The 18,987-nt window shown below is 35.6% G+C and overlaps 1 protein-coding gene across 18 annotated transcripts in view; it reads left to right on the plus strand.

Moving 5' to 3' along the window:
- The first annotated feature begins 11,006 nt into the window (after positions 1 to 11,006).
- MAP2 (microtubule associated protein 2) overlaps positions 11,007 to 18,987 on the plus strand; it is a 261,018-nt gene continuing 253,037 nt past the window's right edge. For 10 of the 18 annotated variants that reach the window (XM_088794145.1, XM_019726959.3, XM_088794140.1 and 7 more), the window contains exon 1: positions 11,007 to 11,249. The gene's annotated coding sequence lies outside the window, so the exon portion shown is untranslated. The remainder of the gene's footprint in view (positions 11,250 to 18,987) is intronic. The other 8 variants (XM_088794155.1, XM_088794156.1, XM_088794157.1 and 5 more) reach the window with 2 other exon arrangements.

The raw sequence follows: 18,987 nt of genomic DNA on the forward strand, positions 1-18,987 counted from the left end.
TAGCATATGTATGAGAATGTGGGCAATTAACACTGGAAGATATAAAAACAAAGATAAGGACTAGGTGAAGACATTTCAAGGATTAATGATCAGAAATAAAAAGTGAAATGCGATGAGTGGGAGTAAAAAAAGAATAGTAATAAATGTAAGACCATGTGGTTGTCAAGGAGACACCAAACCATCCTGTGGTTGACCTAGCTTGGAGAAATATTCATAACAAGAGAAAATGGTTTTGAGAGAGATATAAGGACAATCACATTATAAAGCAGCATATGGGAAATAAGACATCCCAGAACATTTTGTTTTTGAATGCCTTGTAACAAAGAAATGTTTAGGGAAAAAAGAATGCCAAGGTTGAAGAACTGTGCATAAAGGAAGAAATACCAGAGAACAATAAAGGCGTTTTCACTAAAGGGCACTGGAAGATAATTATCTAATAGAGAATACAGAGTGAATTTGCTAGTGTCATTGAACATCATCAATCAGAAAAATAACTTTTGTGTTACCTCGCTCATAACAAAATTATTTTAAGTCCTGAGAAATTTATTTTCTGATTTGCAAGAACAGATTTGCAGAATCAATTTAGTTCTACTCATCATTTAAAACACTCTGCTTTGTCAGCCATCAGGTGACTGCTGAAGTTGTACGCATAAAACAAGACCCAACACTAGGATTACTGACATTATAGTTAAGAAAACATATGAGCAAAGCATACCATACAAAGAAACACTTTTTTTTTTTCTATAAAAACCTGACTGTTCATTTGGTTTATCTTTGCATAGTACATGACATCCAGCACACAATGCCTTGTATATACTAATTGCTCTTTGAATTCCATGGAATAAAGCATTAATACTAACTACTCATTAATCATTATGAATGGTAAAGTGGGGGCATTTTATAGCCAGATTTAAAGAAATAAAAACTGAGGAACAGAGGGATTTTTCTTTTTGTGTATGACTTATTGGACATTTTAAATATATTCTTAATTTTTATATAAATTGCTGATAAAACTCAATTTGTAATGGAGCAAATTTTAACCATTCCTCTCTCTTATATTTTAAAATGATGAGAAGCTTTAGGCCTCTACACAGCTTAATAATTCCTTGGAAAAAAATGATGAAACTTTACTTGGTACAATTTAACTGAGAATATTTTTTTATTATATCTCCTTCTATACATCTCACCAACTTGTGTCAACATAAGAAAGAATTGCTTTTTGTACAGTGTGACTCTATTATTTGGTAAATGTAGAACTTTTACATGATTCACACAAGGAAGTGAGCCCTCTAATTGAGCACCCTGTAAGAATCATAGGAAAGAAACCAATTTTTAAGGGAACAAATGAAAATTCAGTTAATCAAAAAAGAGAATTCTATTAAATAAAGGTATCAGTATGTTTAAAGGAAAATGAACTTATTGAGAATGATATCAAATTCACACTTGGACAATTGCAAACTTCACATTTTCCCCCAAATACCAGTGTTAATTATACTCTCACACTGAAAGTAATATTATAGATGGTTTATTTCCATCTTTAGTAGGTACTCAAAATGCCTCATGAAATGGTCACATACTTCAGTCCTTAAGATCTTCACAAGCAAAAAGCATTCTTTACAAAAATAGCCATATTTAATTCATTATAATAATGATAATATTCCTTTTTGCCCTTCAAACTTTATTCTTAAATAGTGGGTACAATGTTCACTTTGTTTCTTGTACGACAAATTTGGGTTAAATTACATGTCAATCAAGATAAACTTCAGTAACTGATTTTTGTCAGATTAACCTATTAACAGTAGAAGCTGCTGTTGTACATAATGCATTTCTCTCTTTTGTTGCCTTGTTTAAAGACTAATTTTCAAATTCCTCCTTACTCATGGAATCAACCAGCCTCACTTTTAAAAAGCATATTTCAGTGAAACTGTCATTACAAGGCATCACACACCCATTTCATTAGCTCAATTCAGAGCAGTATCAAGAATGTTATTTTGACTTCCTGTGAATACTTTTCTTTAAGGATAAAGTTTGAAGAACTGTGTAATAAATAATGACAAAGCATATAATATAAATTTTCTTAATGTAGCTTGCTCAAGATTTCAAACATCGGCTTGGATTTTAATTTGCTCTAAGTAATAAAAATTACTCCATGGTAAATATGAGTATATTCTATTATATTTAAAATAAAAATTAATTCCTTGAGTTTTTAAGCTGGCAGGAATACTGAATTCTTATGTGAAAAGAGCTAAATTAAAACAAACGATATAATATATAAATATTTTTATTCCCTATACAAGGGACAAGTATTGTGTTATATTTTATTGCTTTCATTTGAGAAATAATATATCTTTAAATGTATAACACATTTCAGAACATAACAGTTACCCAATTGTTTTTTTTTTGTCTTTTTCCCTAGTAATTTCACAGTAAAATGGCAATAGACTGGAGGAGAGAGCATATGTGACTAGGAGGCTTCTGGTACTGTTCAATTTATGTCAAACTACATTTATCTCTGCATTTCTCAATCCTATTAATTAAAACACAAAGACTTATTCAGAGTACCACAACAATCACTGCAAAATTATTTGGCCTCTAGATATTTGAAGACCTTGTCATATGACCTTGTCAAGTATTATGATTTTTGAAAAGAGACACTCAAACCGGAAATGCTTTTCTTAATTATGTTGGCTACTTTGAGTATGAAGTCATCATTTAAATGTGTATTAGAGTTTTGAGCGGGGAGTGTGTGCATATGATCAGGTGGGCTTGCAAGAATGAGAGTCTGAGAAGTTAAGAAGAGAGTTTAAGTGATCTATAATGTGTTAGAAAACTGTATTTGTATTTATCATCTCTTTTACTTTCAAGTATTACCAATGTTACTTCTGTATAAGGAAAATGAATAAGCAGCTGTTGCTGAACTTGAATCTTTTTCTGCAGAATTGGAGGTGGGTTGAAACTTCACAAACATTGTCCAAAGTCTGAGCATGCTCGGTAGCAATCACCATAAATCAGCGCTGGTCAAATGCAGCACAAAAGTACTGTTGTTCGTTGATGGAAAAATACAAAACCTCTGAATTATCCTTTTTGGGTCTTGGGGCAAACTGACTTCCTGTGTCTGGAGTAGTTTGACCCTGTGACTTTTCCAGCACAATAGTACTCACATGTCTAACTCCATTTCCAAGGGTATGAGCAGTTCTATACTGCTGCTGACAGTGTCGTTCCAGTTGGGTTCTCAGCACCTGACATTGATGGGAACCCCTGCTTCTCTTGGCAGCTACAGTTTATGATATTCTGTGCTATAGTACTCATCCTACACATCTTCAAAGCATTGCTACTTCACAAGAATAACTTCTTTGACTAGCACATTGTCCTGCAAAGTTGGAGGTACAGCCAAAATATCTTTGGTCACTAAGAGAGTATCATTCGGATAGAAGAAAAAAGTGCTACTTTGCATAAGAGAAAGTTGGTTAATTCCCTATAACAATGTCATTATTAAATGACTTTTTTTTGGAGTGCTGAGTTGTACAGAGCATTGGGAAGAACTAAATCATAATGACTCATATTTGGAGAGCAACTCGCTTACATATTACAGTTTAATCAATTTGGATGTGATAAATTGACACACAGCACTTATTTCAACCTCATCTATACACCACAGAGGCTAGACAACCAAAATATACACATGCCCCATGCCCTTGTAGATAAGGTTCTGGAAATTACGTTCACTCTTGCTACCATTCAGAAAGATGAAGGAAAGTTGGTGATTTGGCTCTTGTTGCTGACAAGTGTTATTGAGGAAATGTTGGGTTTTTCTGTATCTGTCACTAGCTGCATGCTTGTCAAAAGGCAGTTGTGGTGCGAACAGAAATGGTTTCCTGATAACTGGATTTCATATAGAGGCCCATTCCTAAAATTATTAGTTACAATAGCAGCTTTATGCTTTTCAGCTTTCTAGTTGTGATAGAGGTAAGAGCTCTCCTGACTGACCAATCCAGAAGTAATTTTCTAGTTCTCATTTGAAGTCCAAGCCTGAGCCTCATATTCCACCGGTTCTAAAATGTGTTAATATTTTATTTATTGTATTAAATACTTTTCTGCCTGAAGTATTTTGATTTGGTTTTTGTCTACTGCATGATAATCCAGACAGAAGAACCCTTGTTTTCCATAGGAAAACTCAAGAATTGGATAATGAAAAGAGAATGTTAGGTATTTCAGCTTCTAGTAATTGTAGAAGAGTTTGTTGTAGACTGACTCTCCCTCCAAGAAGAGTGAAAAGAGATGGACAAACATAAACATAAATCTGTCTGAAAATAACTCCAGGTGAATACTGATGATATAAAACAACAATAATAATAAGGCCTTCTGGAGTTTAAAATATGCAGAGAAATAAAATATATGAAAATTGCACATTAGTCAGAATGGAATATAAGTGGAACTAAAGTGTTCTAAGTTTCTTGCATTTCCAGGAAGTGGTAAAATGATACATGCAGCTTGTAATCACTAGTGTAACCACAAAAAGGCCAACAAAAAAATATACAGTTAACAATCTAATAGAGGTAATATGAAATAAAAATTGTTGATTAATCCATGTAAAGGGAATAAAGAAAGAAGGAACATAAAGCAATTTGGAAAAATATAAAACAAATAATAAGATGGTAGATTTAAACATAAAAATAAATGAATTATAATAAATGGAAATAGACAAAAGAGATTAAAATTGTCAGACTAGAAAAAGAACAAAAACTCAACTCAACATTGCATTCAAATTACTCATGACTTAAAAGAACATAAAAAGACTAAAAAGAAAGAGAATGGGAAAGGTCATGCCATGTGAACACTAGCCAAAAGAAAGTGGATGGAGGTATACTAATATGAGACAAAATAGGTTTTAGAACATTATTATAAAAAAGAGGAATATTTCATAATTATAAAATAGCCTATCAACCAAAAATATATGATCATTCATAATGTGTTTAGGATAGCCTCAAATACATAAAGCAAAAACTGGTAGAATTAAAACAATTAGATGGTCACATTGGGAGTTTCCAACACTCAGAAACTAATAGAACAAGCTAACAAAAACCGTAGGAAAGAAATTTAAAACACAAACTAAATATTGATCATATATATATGCTACCAGACCACCAATGAATTAAACTAGAAGTTTTAACAGAAAGACCACCGGAAAATCCCCAAATATTTGTAGATTAAACAGCAAACTAAAAGAACTCAGGGGTCAAAGAAATGTCTCAGGAGAAATTTAAAAATATTTTGAAATAAATAAAAATGAAAATATAACCTATAAAAATTTGTGGGATGCAGCAAAAGCAGGTCTTAAAGGAAATTTTATAGTCCTGAATGCATATATTAACAATAAAAAACAATGCAGAAAGCAATGGAATTGTAAACAGGTAAATAATTAAGAAAATTAGCAAAATCCATAGTTGGTTCTTTGAGAAGATCAATAAAATTGTTAACCCCTAGCCATATTAACCAAGAGAAAGAAGATACAAATTATTAATATTAGAAATGAACGTGATACCATCACTACTGATCCCATGGATATTAAAAGGAAATAAAAGAATATTATAAACAACTCTATGCCCACATATTTGATAATATAGACAAAATGGACCAATTTCTTGAAAGACACAATCTACCAAAACTCACATGGGCAAAACAAACAAACTGAATAGGCTTATACTTATTAACTTAATTGAACAAATAATTAAATCTCCCAAAACAAAAGGCAACAGGCTCAGATGGCTTCATGGGTGAATTCTACCAAATATTTAGAAAACAGACGACATTTTATACAATCTGTTCCAGAAGACAGAAGCAGAGGGAACACTTCCTAACTGAAGTCATTATTTGAGGCTAGCACAACTTTAATACCAAAACCAGAGAACAAAATTGTAAGAAATGAAAAACTACAGGTGATATCACTAATGAACATAGCTGCAAAACTATTCAACAAAATATTAGCTAATTGAATCCACAATGTATAAAAATAATTATATATCATGACCAAGTGAAATTTATTCCAGGTATTCAACACTGTTTCAACATCAAAAAAATGAATCAGTTTTAATGTTCATCAAGAGAATGAAGAAAAATCATATTATCATATCAATAGATGCAGAAAAATTGATAAAATCAACCCTCTATTCATCATTCAAACTCTCAGCAAACTAAGAATAGAGGGGAACTTCCTCGACTTGAGAATGAACATCTACTTATAACCCACATCTAATACCATATTTAATGGTGAGAAAATAGATGCTTTCCCCTAAGGTTGAGAACAAGGCAAAGATGTCCCCTCTCATCAATCCTGTTCAAAGTCCTAGCTAATGCAATAAGACAAGAAAATAAAATAAAAGATATACAGATTTGGAGAGTAGAAATAAAATTCTTTGTCTGCAGGTGATATGATTGTGTATATAGAAAATTCCAAGGGATAGATTAAAAAAAAAATTGCCTGGAACTAATAAAAGATTATAGCTATGTGGCAGAATACAAGGTTAACATACTAAAGTCAATTTCTTTCCTATACAAAGCAATGAGCAGTTGGAATTTGAAACAAAAAAGCATACCATTTACATTAGCACCAAAAAAAAAAAAAAAAAGAAAGAAATACTAAGGTACAAATCTAACAAATTATGTGTAAGATCTATATGAGAAAAACTAAAAAATTCTCATGCATAAAATTTTTAAAAAGGTATAAATAAATGGATAGAAAAATTCAATATTGTTAAGATGTCAGTTCTTTCCAACTTGATCTATAAATTCAAGGCAGTCTCAATCAAAATTCCAGCAAGTTACTTTGTGGATATGGACAAACATCCTAAAGTTTCTATGGAAAGGAAAGAGACTCAAAATAGTCAACACAGTATTAAAGGAGAAGAACAAAGTTGGGAGATTGACCCTACCTAGCATGAAGACTTACTATGAAGCTACAATAATCAAGACAATGTAGCACTGACGAAAGAACAAATAGGCCAATGAAACAGAATAGGGAACCCAAAAATAGACATACATTTATAGTGAATTGATCTTTGATGAAGAAGCAAAGGCAAGTCAGTGGAAAAAAGATAGTCTTTTCAACAAATGTGCTGGAAAAACTTGACACCCACATGCAAAAAAAAAAATTGAATCTAGATACTGTGTACCCTTCACAAAAATTAACTCAAAATGAATCATAGACCTTGCTATAGACTGAATATTTGTGTCCCTCCAAAATTTATATTTTGAATCCTAATTGTCAATGTGATGGTATCAAGAGGTGAGGTTTTGAGAGGTGCTTAAGCCATGAGGGTGTAGCCTTCATGAGTGGGATTGTGTGCTTATAAAAGAGGCCAGTGAAAGCTCCCTTGTCTCTTCTACCATGTGAGGGCATAATACGAAGCTGCCATCTATAAAGAATCAGGATCTTGCCAGATTCTGAATCTGCTCGTGCCATGCTCTTAGACTTCCCAGCCTCTAAAACTGAGAAATAAATGTTTGTTATTTATAAGCCATCCAGTTGGTCATAGCAGCCTGAATGAACTATGACAGAACTAAATGTAAAATGTAAGACTATTATACTTTAAAAGGTAACATAAGAGAATATCCTAGTAATCTTGGGTTTGACAATGAATTTTTAAGTATAACACCAAAAGCATAATCCACGAATGAAAAATTAGTAAGTTGGTCTTCATTAAAATTAAAAAGTTGTGCTCCGTGATAGACACTATTAAAAGAGTGAAAAGATGAGCCACAGTCTAGAGAAAATACTTGCAAAACACATATCTGATAAAGGGCTTATATCCAAAACATACAAAGAACACTTAAAAACTTGACAATAAGAAAATAAGTCAATTTTTACAAATGGTCCAAAGATCCAAACAGACACTTCACCAAGAAGATATGCAGGTAGCAAATAAAGATTAAAAACAATGTTCAAAATCTTATGTCATTAGGGAATTGCAAATTAAAACAGCAATGAAGTACAATTATATACCTATTAGGAAGGCTAAAATCTGAAACACTGACAACACCAAATGCTGTTGATGATGTGGAGCAACAGGAATTTTAATTCATTCCTGGTGGAAAGGTACAACCACTTTGGAAGACAGTTGGACAGTATCTTACAAAGATAAACATAGTCTACTATGCAACCCAGTAATAGTGTACCTAGGAATTTCCCTAAATGAGTTGAAAACATATGTCGACACAAAAACCTGAACTTGAATGTTTGTAGTATTTTATTCATAATTTCCAAATTTAGAAGCAACCAAAATATCTTTCAATAGGTGAAGTAGGATAAACAAACTGGTATATTTATACAATGGAATATTATTCAGTGATTTAAAAAAATGAGCTATCAAGCCATAAAAAGAAGAAATCTTAAATGCTTACTGCTAAGTGAAGGAAGCCGGTCTGAAAAGGTTATGGACTGTATGATTTCAACTATATGACATCAGAACAGGGAGGAGAAAAAAAGGAGGGAGGGATAAGTAGAGCACAGGGGATTTTTGGGGCAGTGAAACTATTCTGTGTAATACTATAGTGGTAGATACATGACAATATGCATTTGGCAAAACCTGCAAAACTACAGCACCAAGAATGAGCCCTAAAGTAAACCACGAACATTATTAACAATAATATCTTGATATTGGTTCATCAATGGTAACAAATGTGCCACTTCCATGCAAAAGATGTTAATAACAGGGGAAACTGTGGGTAGAGGGAAAGGGAATATATCGGGAAATCTGTAGTTTTCTTCAATTTTTCTGTAAATGTAAAACTGCTCTGGGAAATAAAACATGTTAATAATATATATTTTTTTAAATCTCGAAAAGACCTAAACCCATAGAAATCTATACGATGTTCACAGATCGGAAGTCTTAATAGGTTAAGATGAGAATTCTGCCAAAAATTGATCTATAAATTCAGCACAATTTTAATTTAAAAATAGCATTATTTTTATAGAAATGAACAAGTCGGCACCAAAATTTATATGGAAATGCAAAGCATTAGATAATTCAAAAGGATTTTGAAAAAAGAAAAAGACTGCAGGACTTGCAATACCTAATTTCAAGACTAACTATAAAGCTTGAGAAATCTAAACAATATTTTGATTTGCCAACAGTGAGGATAGGCAAGATTGTGTGCAACGCCTGAAGCTGCATTTGTCTAAGCTCAGAGGTGATACAGACTGAGGGAAATTCTGCCTGAAGTGAAGGAAGATAGGAGTACTTTCCTTCTGGAATGCGCTTTGTGTGTCTAGTAGCACAGAACTAATAGGACCTGAGAAACACTCAGGATTGGATTATGCCGGATTGAAGGGATACTCTTCAATGAGTTTCTGCAGCAGCATGCCAGGTCTTGAATGTCAACGGCTAACACTCTTAACAGAATTCTTACTCCTTCCTTCCATCCTATACTATGCATCATTTCATAGTCTCCTAAAACCTCCTTCTTCCCTATCAGACCATGCTCTGAGGAGGAGCCCTAACTCCTCCAACCTCCCTGCTGCTTAAGTGTGTCCTGATACTTCCAACCTCATTGCAAGTGTCACAGGGACATGGTATAAAGCTGGGCAGAGGAAAATAAATATACACAGAGCATAGAGTGTGACTTTGAAGGCCAGGGTTTCAGATCTTACTCTTATAGCTTCTAATCTTTACAGCCTCCTATAATTGGGTCTCTTTTTCCATCTGAAAATTGAGGGAATTGGACCAAATGCCTAAGAAATCAACTCCAATGTTCTCTGGGTCTCTGATTCCTTGGCTGATTTCAATAATAAAACAACTTACAGCTGCTGTTTCCTCAGCACTGTTGAAGCTATACAAGCCATTCTGCACCATCTTGGCTGACCGTAAAAACACCTAAAACCTCCTTTGAACGTTTGAAGCAATTCTAAGTTGCATCTTTCCTCTCTTACAATAAATTGCTGTTCTGTGATTTGAAGATTACACGGTAAGGAATCATCTGTTTTCTCAGTTGGTCATTTCACTTTCAGAAGTATTTAAGACATGATTTCCTTAAGTGGTGACGTTTCAAAGTCAACATTTTCTGTGCTTTCTATTCATTATACTTGTATCACTCTTCGTAGTCTTCACAGACTCTTCTTATTTATTATCTAATTATACCCTCATATTAAGCATGCCAGAGGGGCAGGGCTGACATTTTAAATCTTCATTTGACACAGTGATACACTGAGATTTAGATTAAGTGAGCTGTGTCAGGATCACACATCTGTCTCTCTAGAAAGCAATGTCCATGGAGGCAGGGTTGCTTTTTGGGGGGGACAGGGTCTATTTTTATTTACAGATGTTTTCACAGTACCTAGAACAGCGTCTAACACATAATAGGTTTCAATGAACATTTGTTGAGTGAATAAATGAATGACTGACTCTGATTAGTGACAAAGCTGGTTCTAGAATTCTCTAAACCTTCAGCCATTGCTCCTTAAGTCCTGACAAGAGGTGTTCTCTGTTCTTGTGCTTCTCTAGTTTTCCTCTATCGTTTCTGCAACTGGTTAGGTTTGTGGAAGCACGGCTAGTGAGTCTTCCCCACAGAGAAGTGACAGGAACTACTGCCCCACAGTGACAGAGGAAGGAAACGAGGGGCGTCAGTAGGGGAAGCCTGCCAGAGAGACTAAAGCTGATTTCCTCAAGGACGTGGGTGAAGAAGGTCCGCCAGTACTTCTGTCCCGAGGGCGCTGGTCTCACTTTGTTGTTGTTGGTAGTGGAGGGGGGGGATTCTCTTTTGGGGTCCGCCGTCCCAGGCCTGCATGTGGCCACGTCTTGGCGGGCGCTCTGAGGCTGCCACCCCCATCATTCCCGCAGGGCGGCGTCTGGCTGCGGCAGGAGGCGTGGCAGCTGCGCTCCCCCTCCCGGACACTGCGGCGGTGGCAGCGCCAGCACCGCCACCGCCGCCGAGCGGCCAGCAGAGGCGGGCGGGATTTGAAGGGGGAGGGGAGGAGAGGCGGGGCGGGGCGGCCGCGCTGGGAGCGGGCGGCGGGGGCGGTGCTCAGACTGGGCCGAGCGCTCTGGCTGCGCGGGCTCTCGGCGGCCGTGGCGGCAGCAGCAGCATCCTCCTTCTCTCTTTCTTTTCTTCCCTTCCGCTTCTTTCTCTGTCTTCTTTTGTTCTCCTTCTTCCCCTGCCCCGTCTCACGCTCTACTCCTTCTCCCGAGGGCACTAGGTCCTCCAGCCGGTGAGCAGTGACAGCGGCGACCGCGGATGCATCCAGTTTCTGCGCCCAGGTAAGAGAGCCGTCCCCACCTCTGGTTCTATACAGGGCGTCTTTCCTTCTACCTTGTTCATCGCGTAAAGGTAGCCTCAGCCAGGAATGGGATGGGCATGGATCAGGGGTTGTCTCGTCCGCTGTGCCTTAGGAGCTGGCACAGGTTGGCCGAGCTGTCCAGCCTCCTACCTGACCGAAGCTGCAGGCCCGGCCTCTCCAGGTGTCATTATGGAGCTGGGGACCGGGCGCTGTTACCTGAGCTCTAGATTGTAGAAGGGTGTGCGACCTTGGTAGGTACCACTTTGAAACTCCCGGAAATTTACGTCGGGTTAGGATACTTGTCCTACACCTGAGGTGTAGGAAGACGAAGCGTGAATTACAAAAAGCTGATGGGAAAAAACGATTTCGAGGTAGAGGATTGTTTTGTCCATCTAGCTGCAGAGAACCACACACGAAGGTATGAGTTAGGGAGCCTTGTCAATTTGAAATCTTTTTCCCTGTTATTCTTCCAGAAACAGCTGGAAGAGGAAAATAGATACATATTTTTAGGAAAATGAGAAATCAGTGTCTTGTCGTGTTGGAGGGCGGGACACGAGGGGAGAAAAAGAGCCTGGATGAGCTTGAGCGTCCACAGTCTTTCTTTTTAAACCACAGGAGTGGAAAGCGGCACCTACAGTCCATCTATGCTTTTCTTTTTAAAAAATCTTTTTTTGGGGTGAGCTGCAGAGCTGGGTGTCTGTCTTCCCCAACCTCCTCTTTTGTTTAAGGATGGAAATTTAAAGAAAGAGTGTGAGAGAGGAGCGGGGAGGTGTGTGTCTGGTTCGGGGGCGGGGGTTAGTAAAGCGGACGGTGTCAGGAGAAAAAAAATCCTTGAAAACTGGAAATTGATGTTATATTGCCTGTCGTTGGGACTTCGGGATTTTGTCAGAAAATAAAAAGCTCTCATTAGCAACATGCCCGTTTCTAACGATTGTTGTGTGCCATCTGCTGTAAGTCCTTAGCATAATGCTTCCAGGACATAGACCCTTTAAAACGGACTCAATGTGAATGTTTTTGTTTAAATGCATACACATACACACTCATGCACACTCGTGTGCTTGTGCACACCACACACGCATACACACATAATACCCTATATACATAATATTACAAAAGGGAGTGGATACTTAAAAGATAAATCTTTAAAATTTATCTTTGAAGGTTTTGGAATTATGGTGTAAATGAAATCTGTAGTGCATAACAAAAAAATTGTTGGTGGTATATAATTTTGAATGTGAGGTAGAGGGATTGATGAATGTTGGTAAGGAATTCACTTCAATGTTAAAGGTATTATTTATTTTTAAATGATCCGTCTGGGAGAGTCAGTGACGACAAAGTGAAATTGAGGTTTGCAGCCACAGTGAGGCGATGGAGAACAAAGCCTTTTATGTGAACCATATTATGCAAAATGTCCCATGTTTGAGTTGCAGGTACCAGCCCAGTATAAAGCATAGCTCTGTCACCCTTTCATTTCACTGTAGGCAATTATAATTTTTTTTTTGCAATAAAAGTAGATTAAATAAAAGCTATGTAGAATTCCCAAGAGGAGGGTTATATTCTTTCAACTGAATGTAACACAAAACACCTCTTTAACTGGGCAATAGTCATCTATGTATTTTTGTAGAAATCTTTATGAATTTGTAAATCATGAATATCTCAATCACCACTCCCCCTTTATGCACGGAAGCATCCTCCCACCAAGAAATGGAGAAAAGCGTTTTTTTTCTTTCAATAAAGAATATTATATTTGTGTGTGTATTTCAATATTGATTTCCTGGTAATTTTATTTGATTATCATAGGTTTACATCTGTATTCATGATTTACATATTATCAGCGGTCTTGTGCCTTTAGGATCAGTGGTACATGCTGTTTATCTGTTCATGGTTTATTCAATTTGAATTTATAGTATTTTACGGTTTGCTATAATATTATTTAATTTCCAAAAGTTTTTTTTAACTTTGACCCATAGGCAGAAAATGGCTTAATATATACTGGAGATCTAAGCAATTTAAAAATTGAGCTTTCTTTTTCTTAAAAAGAAAAAAATAGTGTTTTGATTACATTAATTTTTATTTCCTTTGTTTCTCTCCTCTCTTATTGTCCCCCACCTCCACCCCCTTCTTGTGGAATAACCTGTGTCTTTCTGGCTATGTGTGCTGCTTTATGTCTAGACCACCAAAAGCAGGGCCAGTGTTCTCAGGAATTTGGAATTTAAGATTTGTTAATTCTCTATAGCAACTCTCTCTCAAGATGACTTGTTTACAGCACCTTCTCAGGGAGGAGAAGGAGAAGGAATGTGCTGAGAGAGCATGACCCAGTGAAACTGGCACAGCCATTACCTCATCATAGCAGCTACTACTTCATATTCTGAGAGGCAGCATCCTCTAGGTGGAAACCAAATGCCAGGAGCACACCCATATCAGGGCCGGCCTTCTCTTCCCATAGCAGCCTCTAGGAATGTTGCTTTCCTGACTTTAAAGGGATGTTTTCTCTTTTATGTATTTCTTTTCTGGGCTCTTGAACTTGGTCAAAAATATGCATCCAGAAATGAAACTTGGCATAGAATCCTCTAAGCCTGAAGGAATAATTTCATTCCTGTACCACTTTTGGTGTAAATTAATTTGCAATTATTCTAAACATCAGAAGAGGAAGGAAGAAACACTTGCTGGCGTATTTTTGCATGTTTTCTTAGGACACATTTTGTGTTGAATTTTACTTGCAACTAGATAACAGACTGGACTGCTATCTATGCTTTTGAGAACTATAGTGGTACTGTTGTACTTGAAAATTAAATGCTTATTACGTTTGCTTAGATGTATATACATGACAGTATGTGCATCACTAAATTGTTCACTGATGCTCATGTAAGACAGACCATATGAAACCAGCTTGGGGATTTTAGTATCAATGTTAATTACTCTGATTAATGATTTCTTTTCAATGCTTAATTTCCTTTTGACAGATTAATATAAAGGATCTTAAATAACAGTATAGTACATGATAACACTACCCTCAGGTCAATGCTATACACCTTAATACTAAAAGTAGTAATTTGGGTACGTCATTAGTAAATGTATGACTCTGATGATAACGTTCTGAAATAGTCGTAAGCTCTTGTCTCTGATACATGAGTTAAAGATGCTATTAAGCTCTTGGACTCATATCTGATTCTCTGAGATGTGTTAGTTCTTTTTGTACTCTAATTCTCTGTGTGCCTTTACTATTGTCATTAACTTGATCTACTCAATCTAGACCTTCTCATGTATAGTCAGTGTATTATTGATCATTTCACTGATTTTTCAGAGAGCATTTATTCCTATTTATTTATTTCGCATCTACTAAGTTTCTACTAGATGTCATACTGGAGGGTGTGAAACGAGATACCAAAAAAATAGCAGACATGGCCCCTGTCTTTAAGGTACTTACAAATAAAGTCGGAGGGATTTGTTTCTTTTATAAGAAGTAGCATTCAAATGGGTAGCTGTTGTATTGCAGATATGACACACAGTGCAAGGGACTGCACAAGGGAGGCAGTTTTTAGTGCTTCAAAGACAAGCTTTTATTCCTCAGTTATATAAATGTTCTCATGTATACCTACCTTCTTTATTCTGTGTGTGTGTATATAAATATACATACACATATATATTACATACATATAATATGTATATATTATATATATATGAATGATAAAATATAACTGTGAGTGTGTGTGTATATACTCACGTAATGCAAGCACTAACCATCTCTCAAATGCTTCAGTCAGGGGTGGAGCATGTCATCAAATACTGAATAGCGCATGACAATTCTAATGCAAAGTATTCTGAGAAACAACTTTTGATATTCTCAAGGAATTATCAGTCCCAGGGATTGATTCCAGGCATCAAAACAGTTAAAGCACTACAAAGTAAGAAGTGGCACAAAAAGGGCCCAAATCAAGGGAGAAGGTCTGTGGGAAAGTTTGGAGTGTGGGTGGGGGTAGAGGGAGATGATGAATGAATGCAAATTCTCAGCTGTTAATAGTTGTCCATTTAGGATGGAAATGATTTTTTTTCTAAGTGGTTGGAGAGGGAAGAAATCTGTTTTGTTTTTCTACCTTAACATATTTTGTCCATATCCCTTCCCTGTTATTACTTTGAACTGAAGTTGTAGGTGTTTCCTTGTAAAATTTATTAAGGATGCTAATTGGAAGCAATTCTGTTGCGAATTAAAAATTTTAAAACAATGTGGACACAATTAGTTGACTTTTAATAAAAAACACTTTGAATCTAATCTTTGAACTTAATCTTTCCTGTTCGAAAGAGATAAACTTTCCTTTGAGTGGTAGTGCTATAACTGATACTTTTTACTTATACATTTTAGTGAAATTATGTGGACATTTAGGCAAAATAAAGAGCTCAGGATTTCCTCTTTCAGTGTTAAATTTATGTTGTGGACATTGGAAAAAGTTAAAACAATTTGCTTTCCATTAAAACACACAAGAAGGGGCAAATTTCTGGGGTTTTTCTTGTTTGTGTCTTTGGGTTTTTTTGCTTTTGTTATGTTAATCAGCCTTTTAGAAAAAATAATTATAAGATCACACAGCTTGACTTTTCCCTTCCTTTCTTTTTTCCTTTCTTCCCTCTTCCTTCTCACCCTTTTCCCCTTCTTTCCTTTCATTCTTCCTTCCTTTTAATTTGTATTGAAAAAAAAATCACTAATCATTAGAAAATGCAAAGATAGCCTATTTTTAATCGAAATTTATTTTCTATTGTACATCTATATTTCCCACTTAATAGGCAGTTTTATGCTGCCTTCTCCTTCTTCTCAAGTCCCCATTCCTATCTTGGTCCTTTCTTTGATCTTGCCTTTTACATCCTGGAGCCTTGAATGATCTCTCTTGGGTACCAGTCTTTGATGATGCTTCCTTTCTCTAGAAGCCCTTTCTAAATCAGGAAAAGACATTACTACCTTGTTTTCTTCCATTATTTGTACCCAAATTTACCCAGCTTCCTTTTCTTCTAGATAATTGCTCATCCCACCTATGTCCTCACCAGCCTTCTTTAAATTAGTTTTTTTTTAAAGAATCTTGTAGGTCAAAATGGTGCACCTATACAACTAATTGTTTTGAAAATGAAAAGTTTGGTTAACCAATTGTTTTTTCATTATTTTACTCCCTTGACATCAAATAAAATGGTTTGACTGTTAGAAATTAAATAGACTAGTAAATTCATTATGTGCCAGGCAGTCCATTGTCTTCATTTGATGCTAGCTAACTTAATAAGTTTTAGAGTACCAACTACTCTAATTAGTGAATGTTGAATTAAACTTATTTAGTTTCAAATAAAATAGTCCTAATTACATTGCTCTGAACAGCATCATTAGCCATCTTGAATACTTCTCAAAATGATCATAAGACGTAGTGCTCGAATATCCATGAGTATATTTCATCACTTTGCTGCCAAGCTCATTTACATTTAAAGCAAACTCACAAGTAAATGCACAAGCAAACCCTATTAGTTTGAGTTAGAATAATTATGCCAATATGAACCCTTTACATTACTTCATTTAAGTGTTACTGGATTTATAGTTGGCTCTATTGTATTGAAACAATTATAACAGTGCTGTGTTGGATAGCAGTGAAATTCTATAATGAATTGGCATGAGAAAATGTTTCTCGATTTTGTTGGCTAGAAAGAATGATTCAGCATCATTTTCATTGGCATTAAGGCAATTCAGTAATGCTCAGCTTTGAATATTTTATTTATTTATTACTTCCCAAACTTGTAATTTAGTTTTCCCTTAGGAGTATGCATTTTTTGGGCAGCACAGTATTTAAAAAATAATGCTGCCATTTTTTTGTTGGTGTTTATAGGACATACCGCATTCCTTTGGCCCATTTTGAAAACAAACAAGCAATACAGGTTTGAGAATTCAGTTATGAATTATTTTTATATTTATATGTTCTCTAGTATAGCTAGGAAAAGATCTCATTCTGTAATTTACTACACATATTACTTATTGTTTGAACAAAAATTTGCAGTCTATAGCATACTGTTTCTTTGCTCAGTGGACATTAAAATGGAGTCATAGTGCCTGCTGTAACAACTTATTAGCACATCAAATTTATCTACCTTGTGCTTCACAAAGGGCCGGCATGGTGGTGTGTGTGTGTGTGTGTGTGTGTAATCTTCTAAGACAGTCAGCCTTTTAAAAATATGACATTTTTCATAGTTGAGATCAATTTTCATACAATCAGTTGATTGAAAGAAAATTAAAAACTGTACTATGATGCTCCACATGAGAACATTTGGTAAATACAATTTTGTAGGAAAAACAATGATTTAGGTATATGATTGATATATGAGTTCAATGATATATTTGGTTTCATTGAAATCAAATTGGATGAATTTCAAACTCTTACTGTAGTTTTCTGTTTGGAGAGATATGGTCCAGATTCAATTTTCCATTGTTGAAATCAAAAGGTAAAGCTAAATATTGTGCTCAAAAATCAGAGCATCTACATGTTGATCAAATGTCGTAAATTGAAATACTGGCCATTTAAATTTATCTTCAAACAAGTACAGGTGGCACTGCTTTTGCACAGAAAGTGCAGTTTATCTTCATTTAAACAGCGGAAGCCAGAGTTGATGGAACTTTAGAAATTATGTGGCCAATAAAGTATTAAGAAAGCACTAAGCATCCTATTGAAAGCTAAATCTCTTATAAAACAACAAAGGGAGTATGGTCCAAGGTTTACTTAAATGTGCTTTGGCTTATGTGCCTCAAATGAAAGCTTGCCTTATTCATAGATTACATAATAATTTTATAGACAATTGAGTAGCCTTTGGTGAAATTGAGGTTTTGTGTTTGTTTTTTAAGTTCTTATCGCCTTCAGATTTGGTCACTAAGTCCATGATTTTTATTTCTTTTGTTTAGAATAAGACCAGATTAAATGAGGGTGGTCAGTATTAAAATTGGAAGTTATGAAACTTTGTACAATCAGAACAGTCTCACTGCCCTGTGTCAACCCCTTTCCAAAGACAACCATGAAGGTTTGTGATGAAAATCCAAAGTTTTCCATTAAAAAACTGTCTGTGTAACAGTGTAGCTCTTTGAAACCCTACTAATTAGTGGCTTAGAATGATTATATGCTTACACATCTGGAAACATAAAATGTCATTAAATGTATTCTTTACTTTTTTATCCTAGCCCCATGACAGAAGGGACATCAGTTCTTAGCACTTGCTAGTTATATGTGAATTAGATGATGTTTGAAGGGGAAGAGGGGTTATCAAAAGCTTTATTTGCGGTGGCCAAGACATGGAAGCAACCAAAATGTCCTTCGATAGATGAATGGATAAAGAAGTTGTGATATCTATCTATCTATCTATCTATCTATCTATCTATCTATCTATCTATCTATCTATCTACACAATGGAATACTATTCGGCGGTAAGAAAAGATGAAATAGGATCCATTTGTGACAACATGGATGGATCTTGAGATTATAATGCTAAGTGAAATAAGTCAGACAGAAAAAGCAGAGAACCATATGATTTCACTGATACGGTGTATATAAACCAAAAACAACAAAAGAATAAGACAAACAAATGAGAAACAAAAACTCATAGAGACAGACAATAGTGGTTACCAGAGGGTAAGGGGGGAGGGGAGTGGTAGATGAGGGTAAAGGGGATCAAATATATGGTGATGGAAGGAGAACTGACTCTGGGTGGTG

The sequence above is a fragment of the Rhinolophus sinicus genome, chromosome 17 (assembly GCF_057876585.1).
Source record: "Rhinolophus sinicus isolate RSI-liver-muscle chromosome 17, RSI-T2T, whole genome shotgun sequence".
Classification (NCBI taxonomy): domain Eukaryota; kingdom Metazoa; phylum Chordata; class Mammalia; order Chiroptera; family Rhinolophidae; genus Rhinolophus; species Rhinolophus sinicus.